General features: G+C 48.1%; 1 long non-coding RNA gene and 1 pseudogene across 1 annotated transcript; both read right to left on the bottom strand.

The window, feature by feature from the left end:
* Nucleotides 1-695: 695 nt before the first annotated feature.
* On the bottom strand, nt 696-1949 carry LOC102533925 (emerin pseudogene; annotated as a pseudogene).
* A 296-nt stretch (nt 1950-2245) lies between these two features.
* On the bottom strand, nt 2246-3791 carry LOC140698449 (uncharacterized). The gene is made up of 2 exons (XR_012076237.1): nt 3407-3791; nt 2246-2801 (listed from the first exon to the last, which is right to left on the bottom strand). It is a non-coding gene; the product is annotated as an uncharacterized lncRNA (long non-coding RNA).
* Between the last annotated feature and the right edge of the window lie 5632 nt (nt 3792-9423).

Below are 9423 nucleotides of genomic sequence, written 5' to 3'. Positions count from 1 at the left end.
AACCCAGGACCTTGGGCATGCTAAGCAGACACTCTACCACTGAGTTATACCCTCCCCCTAGGACCTCAACAGAAGAATTTGGGAGGGGATACAATTCATCCCACAACCTTCTTAATATGGACATTTATTGAAAGCCAGGTAGAATTTATAAAATGTTGGTACTACAGAATGTTCCAAAAGTAATACATCTTTACCACTTTCAAGTCCATTTTGTTAACTTTAACCTGTATACTTCAAAGTTGCTAAATTGGGCTTGCTTTATTAAATATATAACTTGTGGTTGCTGCATTATGTTTAAGATATGAGAAAATAAATCCCTTGAGTAGGTTAATAACTGCTAGCTATCATATATATATATTTATAAATTGAAATACAATCCACATAGTATAAAATTCACTCTTCTAAAGTATACGATTCAGTGGTTTTTAGTATATTCTCAAAGTTGTGCAATCATCAGCACTATTTAATTCCAGAACAGGTTCATCATTTCCAAAAGAAAGCTGTACCCCTTAGCAGTCACTCTCTACCCCCTCCCCCAGCCCGGCAATGACTCATCTACTTTGTGTGTCAATGGGTTTGCCAGTTCTGGCCTTTGCATATAAATGGAATCATACAATATGTGGTCTTTTGCTTTCTTTCACTTAGCATAAAGTTTTCAAGGGTCCTCCATGTTGTAACATGTTTCAGTACTTCAGTGATTTTTTTTTTTAAATAAATGGTCTTTTTATTGTGCATTCATGAAAACAAAGTCAGGGAGGCCTTTGGTTAATCCCCCTCAATGAAGTGATAACGAACAGAAGGCATGTAATGACAACAACCATGTTCTCTCCAGGAAAAGGTCTTCCCCACCTAGGCCCTAAGGGTCAGAGGCAAGCAGGGCCAGGAGGCTCCAGAGGAAGGCCTGCCCAGGCCCGCCATGCTGCAGAGGGCCTGGGCCTGCTGCCTCCCTGGCAGGACAAGGCAGGGGAAGCAAACATTGCTCCTGTCCCTGGACCCCCAAGCTAGAACACAGAAAAGCCCCAATTCCCCTCCCGGAGCAAACACTGCTAAGGCAGTCACCCAGGACTTCCCAGAGCAGCTGGCCCCAAAGCCACGAAGCCAGACCCTCAGGGGTCTGCCCAGAAGGGGTTCCCATCCTCAGCCTGCGTAGAGTAGTAAACAAAGAACAAGAAGGCGGCGAAGACCAGGAACAGGAGCACCTGACCCCAGAGCGGGACCTGGCGCTCCTGACCCACACCAGGCCCAGGAGCCTGCTTTTCTGGCCGCATGGCATGGAGGGTGAGCCACGAAGGTGGGGGAGATGAAGATGAGGACGCTGGAGAGGTAGAGGAGGAGGTGGGGTAGTAGGACTGGCCCAGGAAGCTTCTGGAGACGTTGGAAACGGGGCGGTAGTGTGCGATGCTCTGGCCGGCACTGTCCTGGCCATACGCGGGGCGCTCCCTATCCTTGCCCTCCTCTTCGGAAGAGAAAAGATCATCAGCGCGAACCTGGTGGTGGAAGGTGTCAGCATCTGAGAGTGAAGCGGCGGGCTGGCGGAAGCCCTTGGGTGTGCCCACAGACTCAGGCTGCCCGTAAGTCCTGCTGCTCAAGTGACTCTCCTCGTAGTAGTCGCCGTTGTAGCCCTTGCTCTGGGAGAGTAAGGCGTCCTCCCTCTGGGGCGGATTGTACATATCCGAGTCCACGGACGCCGCGTCTAAGTCCGAGGGCCGATAGCTGAAAGAGGATGCGGGCGAGTTCACGGGCGAGAGCCTCCGCCTCTGGGTGTCATACTGGAAGATTTTCTTCTCGTAGAGCTTGCGCGTGGAGCCCACGACGGGCCCGTGCGGGATGTTGTACTGGCGCAGCACGGCGGCCAGCTCGGCGTCCGACAGGCCCGCGTAGTCGTCCATGTCGGGCAGCGGGCAGCCGAGGCCCAGCGGGTGGCCGAGGCCTAGCGGGTGGCCCGGGCCTGGCGACACAAGCCGAGCTATGGCTGCCTCGGAACGCGGCGGGGGCAGCGCGAGCGCCTCGGGAGCGGCTGCGCTCACGTCACTCCTGCGTCACGCTTGCGTCACAGCCGCCGGCTCTGCCGGCCGCGCATGCTGCGAGTGGCTGAGCCAAGTACTTAAGTGATTTTTTATGGCTGAATAATATTCCATTATATGGATATATTACATTTTACTTATCTATTCATCAGTTGATGGATATTTAAATTGTTTTCCATTTTAAGGCTTTTTGGAATAATGCGCCTATGAACATTCACATACACGTTTTTATGTAAACATTTATTTTCAGTTCCCCTGGGTATATATACCTAGGAGCAGAGATAGTGGGTTATGACCTTTGTTTAGTTTTTTTGAGGAAATGTCAAACTGCTTTTCAGAGCAGTTGCACCATTTTACATTCCCACTGGGAATGTAAGGGGGTTCCAAGTTCTCCACATCTTTGCCAACACCTGCTACTGTTTGTCTTTATTATTATAGTCAATCTAGGAAGCCTACTTTTACTTTTAATTTATTTAATTTGCTCTTGCTAGTAAAACTTTACTCATAGATAATGTGGAGGCAAGCACTTTGACACCCGATTTGGAAAGTTCTGGCTGCTTTGTCTTACTTGTTTCCCAGAGAGCCTTCACTTGCTATTGTCTATATCCTCTATTTCCCACTTTCCCTTTGTGAGTTTGAGGTTTACAGCAAACAATTCAGCTCCTGCCTAGAGGCTGGTGAGAAGTCACTTGCAGGCCTCTGTTCACCCACACTCGTCCAGGGTCTGATGAATGAGTACTTCCCACATGCACACCTTTGCCCGGTTGTCACTCTGCCCTGTACAGAATTAAGTGAGGCGTTAAATGAAGGTATCTGACTCTTTATTTCTTTCTCCCCCTGAATCAATAAGGAATTTACCCCCTTCTACTGTCTTACTCCTCTCCCAATTACGTAGTTTAACATTGATTTTTTCCCCCTCCTTCTAAGCATATAAAGTACTTGTAGCTCCCTTTTTAATGACAAATCAATTCCAATACCTTAATGTTACAGAATTGGGAGAGCAGTTGCGTTTAAAGCTTCCCTCTCTCTGCTCCCGAATCTTTTTGTTTAAAAAGCTCTAGTCATCCGTGATTGATGGAGGACATTAGTGAGAGAACTTAGGACCATTTTGATTTATTTTGTTTACTTTGAAAATAGTTTTCTCACTTGTCAGATGGATTAATTATGAGAAATGAATTGTGGGACCAGGTAGGGGGAAGGGAAGAGAAAGCCAGGATTCAGAGTCCCCTTCACAGTTAAGGATGGCTGGTGGCTGCAGGGCCCCCTCCCCTTGCTGGCCCACCACCAAGGCCCTGTGCCCTGCACTGCTGGGTGCGTGCAGGGTCCCTGACCCCCAAGCATGTTTATTGTCAGGAGGAGGCGGGGCTGGGGAGAAAACCCACCTGTGTCATTTTTTTTGTAGTGCTTTAATCCAGCTGCCTCAGTTCAGGCTCTTTGCATATTGTTTCCTCATAGTTCAATGTACTTTTCCTTCATAGCATTTAAATATCAAATACTGCAAGAAAATATTTGTTATGTAAAAGCAATGCTATCTCCCCCTCTAGATGACAGACTCCAAGAAGGCATGGACTGTTCCTTTCTTGAATATGACTGAGGCCCTCATGCCCGTTCTTAGTAGACACTCATAAGTGTTGACAGGAAGAACAAATGCCATAAAGGTAAAGTAAGGCACATGATGGGGCATAGGATGTACGGGGGGAGGAGGGTGGTGAATGCGTGGGCTCTGAAGACATGAAGGTTGAGCAGGAGTTATAAAAAAAATGGGTGGGTGAAGAGCTGCGCAGCAGAGGATACTAGGAACACTGGAAACTCAGAGATTAATGAATGACATCATAAAAGCACACATGAGCTATTCAGGACCCAAGAAGCTGGAGCTCCGGGGAGTTCCAGGTGCTTGGTGGGCCTGTCTGTTTTACTTTTGGGGATTATTTTGTGCAAGATAATAAACCAGGCTCTGCCTTAACCTATGCACTCATGAGACAAAAGAAGATTCTGGAATTTGGGTGCCAGAAAGGATCTGTGGCCCAAACATCAGGAACTGGTGGCCAGCTTCTGGAGGTGGGGGTGTGGGTGCTCGTCGGAGCGATGGCCCCACCAGTGAGCTGGCCCACCCACCCTAGTTCTTCCTCAAGCAGAAGTGAGGCTGGGCTGATTCAGCTGGGGTTGAACTCCTTGTCACTCCCCCGTGCCCTCCTTGGCTCATCCCCCTTCCTGGAAGGGATGAATGCAGGCAGTTGACCTCACTTCCCTGGGGAGGAGGCCCCCTGGGTCACCCTGATCCTCCTGGTTCCTGAAGGCTGCTGGCTGTCACCTCCTGTTTCTGTCTTCAGCACTTGGCTTCACATTTGCCTGTCCTCTGTGCTTTTCCCAACTTGTCATTATTATTTTAGTGATAACAGAGAGACCACTGGGAGCAGAGGCAGCGGCAACAGCTTTTACATTTGATTAAACACCTAAAGAATTAAAAGAGACGGGGGTTGGCTTGGCCTTTGCTCACCTGTAGCCCATCACACGTCACCTGGCCTTTGGTTTCCTCTCTGCTCTGTGGCACTTGGTAGCCACAATCCATCTTTCTTGCATCACGTAGACTCTTCTAATTAGAGGACCTGCTTGGCTTAACATGTCCGTCAGTGTAAACATTCTGAAAACAGACATTTGAAAGAATAGAATTTCTTGGGCTTGTGTTGGCTCATGGTGCATGCTGGCACTTCCTGTCTCTAACGGAGAAGCTTTTAAAAGCCCCCCATGACCAGGATGAAGGTGAGATACGGGCAAGAATGAGAGTGGATGCTCTGGTAGAGAGATGGCAAGTTTTGGCAAATGAAAGTTAACCTTTAGTTTGGTTATCTCACATGAGAGATGATTAGCATGAATTTAAATGTGCCTACTCTGCTCTGAGTGCTGGGATTTCCACTCAGTAGATCACGTGGGCAAACTATGGAAGACAGAGACAGGCCACTGCTCTGCAGAGTGTTCTCATCTTGCTCGGCGAAGGTGCTGGTGTCCTGGGTGCTTTCTGATTTTCTACCAGGCGGGCTGCTTGTTCTCTGTTGCAGTGCAAGTTTGCTTGCCCTGTGACAGAAATGGAATGCCCTGGAATTTAGCCACTTTCATTATTGCATAGCCTGACTTTTTGTAAAGTCTCTTCCCTCAGTCAAAACTGTTGTGTTCACCTAGTACATCTGAATAATTGGAGCTGGGCTGTAATTGCCCTAACTCACAATTTTACAGCAATTTAGAAGGAAAACAATTCTGAGTTGTGTGTTCCTTATCACATTGACTCGTCCAGAAGACAAAGCTGAGAATGCAGTACATTTGAATTATGGTGTAGGACAGGTGCTTGGTGTCTGGGGAGGTTGAGGTACAGCCAGGCAGAATGCAACTGTCAGTGTGGGCAGGGGACACTGGACATTTGTCTCACAACGACGGGAGTGAGAATGAGACTGTTTAGAAACATTAACATGCAGGCAGCACTGACTGGAACTTTCTAACCAGCTTTTGATGTCCACAGATGAGAGGAAAGTCCTCATGGGCAAGAATGAAACTTCTGAAAGAATTGGAGATGAAAGAGAGTTACAGAAAGGCCCCCCCCCACCTACTTGGGGCAGGGGCTCTCGTTTTACACAGGTGCAGCTGTGTGCAGTGGTGCCATTTGTGGACGGAATGTGGAAAGCCAAGGAGCTCTGTGGTTCTGGTGCTTACACCGGCAGAGTGAGAGGAGCACACTGACTCACAGGGTTGGCCTGGGAGGTGCAGAGGCAGCAGGAAAAATGAGCAGACAGCTACAAGGAAGGATTGAGGGCATCTGGATACTACTAAAGATTTGGCAACCTGGTTTCCCCAGGTCTGCACTGGAAAGATGGTAGCGGTGGTTTCAGAGCCATCTACACAGTGAGAGGTAGGTTGGGGATGAGGCCGCACAAGCTGACTTACTGGGTACAGGCCCTAGGGCCACAGCATGCCAAGGCAGATACAGCTGGGCAGCTGATGCTGGTGCAAGGTGGCGTGCCAGGGCTGCTGGGGGCCAAGACACCCAATATTAGACGGTGAGTGTCCACCTTTTAGAATCAGGCCCTGGGGATAGAGATGAAACAAACCATAGGCCTTGCTCTCAAGGAGCCCAGAGCCAGGGGAAGGGACACACACAATATAAGATCGGAGCTTAAATCCAGATCATTTGCCTACCATAAAAGGCTTCATAGAGATTTAACCTGCTGGGACAGAGCCCAGCCCCTGTCTGTGTAGGGTATCTGCCCTGATGCCAAGCTCACAAAACTCAGGGGCACCCTTCCTGAATCCCACAACACATCCATTTGGTTGACCTCATCATTCAGAACTGAATCATGGTGGCACTTGATTCCAAAATAGGGGGCAGAAGTTTAACTTACTGAAAGTTTCATTTCTTTCAGTTTTTCTTTCTTTCTTTTTTAAAGCTTGAAGAGTTCAGATTCTTTTGTCCATCCTTATAAGCCTGCCCTAAGATAGTGATTCTAAACCTTTATGTGTTATGAACCCCTTTAAGATATTACCTGACCCACAGTATTGTGTACATATGTGCATTTTTAGCAAGTCTTTTTTGTTTGTTTTTAATTTTTATTTTAAATTAATTTTTTAATGGAGGTACTGGGGATTGAACCCAGGATCTCTTGAATGCTAAGCATGTGCTCTGCCTCTGAGCTATAGCCCTCTCCCTCCCTCCCCAAACGTGCATATTTGATGCAGAAATAGAGACTCTCATGAAAGGTATGGCATGAATGTGATTGACTGAAGGGACCAGTGATATGAGGCAGGGGGAGAAGGAAGCGCACAGGAAATATGCAGGTAAATACTGAATTTTGTAAAGCTTGTTTTTCTGTTCAGAAGTACACCAGTGGCAGAAGTGGGAAAGGCTAGTTTTGAACAAAAACAATTTTCATTCTCCTTCCCTAGGCCAAGTCTTGGGAAGAGGTGGAGTGGTGAATCACACAGACAGAAGAAGGGAGGAGGGACCAAAATACCTTCCTCTGGGGAGCAGAAGGGGGAATGGAATGGGGGGACAAGGGTGCTCTGACACCAGGGACCAGGGTGTGGATGGGAGCAGGCCCAGCAGACCTCCAGAGTGTCTGTCCCCGACTCGTGGACTATAGACAGTCCACTGTCTGATGGGTCAGGGTGCTGCTGACTAATGGATGGAGGGTGTAGCCTTGGACACTTTGGGTGGGGATTGGCCCTGACTAAAGGGGGAGCAGAATGGAATGGCTGGTTCCCCCATAAGTCTGATGGCACCACGTGGTCTTGTGTGCCTGCTCCCCAAGAGGACTCCTGTTCCTTCCAAGGACTTTGCTGCAGTCTGAAGACTCAAGTTAACCCCCTCAGTGGTCTCTAACTCTTGAATAAAGGGCAGCAAGCAGGACAAGACACAGCATGGACAACACACTGGGTGCCAGGAGAGCCGATCACTGCCCACTTTGGAGTGGGAGGTATACTCAGAAAAGAGGGTTATTCTGGGCAACTATTTTATTTTCTTTCCAAAATTCTCTTTAAAAATATCCCTCAAATAATATGTATCATTTAGAAAATAAGAAAATACCCCTGAGAAAATAAAAATTACCCACATTCTCACTCCTCCAGAGATAATCACTGAGAACATTTTTAAAAAAAGAGTAAACTGTTTTCTTTTTGTTTGTTTTGGGGGGGATAAGTAGGTTTATTTTATTTATTTATTTGTTTTATTTTAACAGAGGTACTGGGGATTGAACCCAGGGCCTCGTGCATGCTAAGCATGTGCTCTACCACTGAGCTACACCTTCCCCCAACTGTGAACATTTTGGAGTCTGTCTGGACTTCTCTGTGCTTGCAGAAACAGAAATCCGTAGCAATGGTGCAGACTGGTCCATGCTGTTCTGCCTGGAGTTCTTGTAAGTCATGCTCCCCGTGAGGGACAGTGAGCAGGGCCCCTGGAACGGGTGTGTCCTCGCTCCCAGTCTCTTGGCTCTTGGGTTGTTGCCAGACTCTCACTTTTACAAATGGTGCCTCACTACAGCTAAATTCCGTATCTAGGGATTTATTTTAAGGAATTAAGGACACAGGCAAAGGAAAGGTTTGTTTTGAAGATTTTGGATGCATATTCCAATACCTGGACAACCTTTTGCAACGCGCCCACCCCCAGCAGATGTCCATGAGTCAGTGTGGCTGACGATCTCAGAGGAAGATGCCGGAAGCTTTTCTTCCAGGAGACTCTTGCTCAAATGTCCTTCAACAGATTGCCGCCGGCTTCTCCTTTATCTGGCGCAGCAGAAACCAACAGAACACAACCACAGCAATAAAAGCAACCTGAAGCTGTATATTTAACACAAACAAGTTTTCCTTTTGCTTGCTGAAGATCTGCTTTATCAGATGTCAAAATCTTTACTAGAGGTTTTACTCAGATTTTGGCAATGGTGTCAAGGTTCACAACTAGATTTTCTGATCTTGGAATAGAGAATGGGGTGTGGGCTGCTAGACCCGGCATGCGAGAAGAGCCTCCTGGGGAGCCTTGTCTGTACCCAGACTGAACAAGCCTCCATGGCCCCGCCTGCCCAGTCACCTTGGCCACACTTTTCCCGACTTGTCTTCTCAGGCTTCCTAGTAAGCAGAAGTTCTGCTCTCATCCACTGAAAAGATGAATTCAGATTAGAGGGAGGTTCCAGGCCCAGCGTCTAGAACCTTGCCTGATACAGAGTAATGAACCAATAAATTGTTAGAAGAGTCAATAAAACCCCATTCCTTCAAAGGTATCTTTGGCTTTTGTTGACTTTCTTTCTATGTCCTAGGCTGAAGCAAGGCAGAGTGTGTTGGGGAAAACGAACTTGTCCTTTTCCAAAATAGGGAAGAATCAGACATAGAAGTTTCCAAGATCGTGGGTTTCCCCTTCCTTCTAAACATTTTATGTCTGGGCTCCGCCCTCTGGGTGCAACTTTCTGAGGCCTTCTGGCTCTGTCTTCCCTCAAGTCCAGCATCTCAGAAAACCTGTGCAGGCCAGGGAAGCTGCAGACAGGGCATTGATGGCCCTCTGGGCAGGAGCGCCCAGAGGACACCTGAGGACACAGCAGCCAAGAGAAGGGCTGCTGTCGTAACAGAATCTTCGTATCTAGGGAGGAGACACTCCAAGTGCTGACTGTTAGCTGCCAGGATGTCCTTCAAGTGTCGCTGACCGAGTGTTTTGTGTTGTTATGGGCAGGGACCTTTACAGCGGGTGAGGGAGAGCCCTGAAGAAGGCCAGGCTTCTTTCCCCAGAGGACCCGCAGAGGAACCCTGCAGGGCAAGCCTGGCAGGCTCAAGTTCCAAAGGCTGAGGACTAGTTGCTCCATCTCAGCTGGTGGGATCAGATCCCAAAACCAAAATGAAAGTAGAGATGGATGAAAGAGGTGGGAATGGCTAG

Source organism: Vicugna pacos, chromosome 9 (assembly GCF_048564905.1).
Source record: "Vicugna pacos chromosome 9, VicPac4, whole genome shotgun sequence".
Taxonomy (NCBI): domain Eukaryota; kingdom Metazoa; phylum Chordata; class Mammalia; order Artiodactyla; family Camelidae; genus Vicugna; species Vicugna pacos.
The sequence above is the reverse complement of the archived record's forward strand: the minus strand, read 5'-3'. Positions and strand labels throughout refer to the sequence as shown.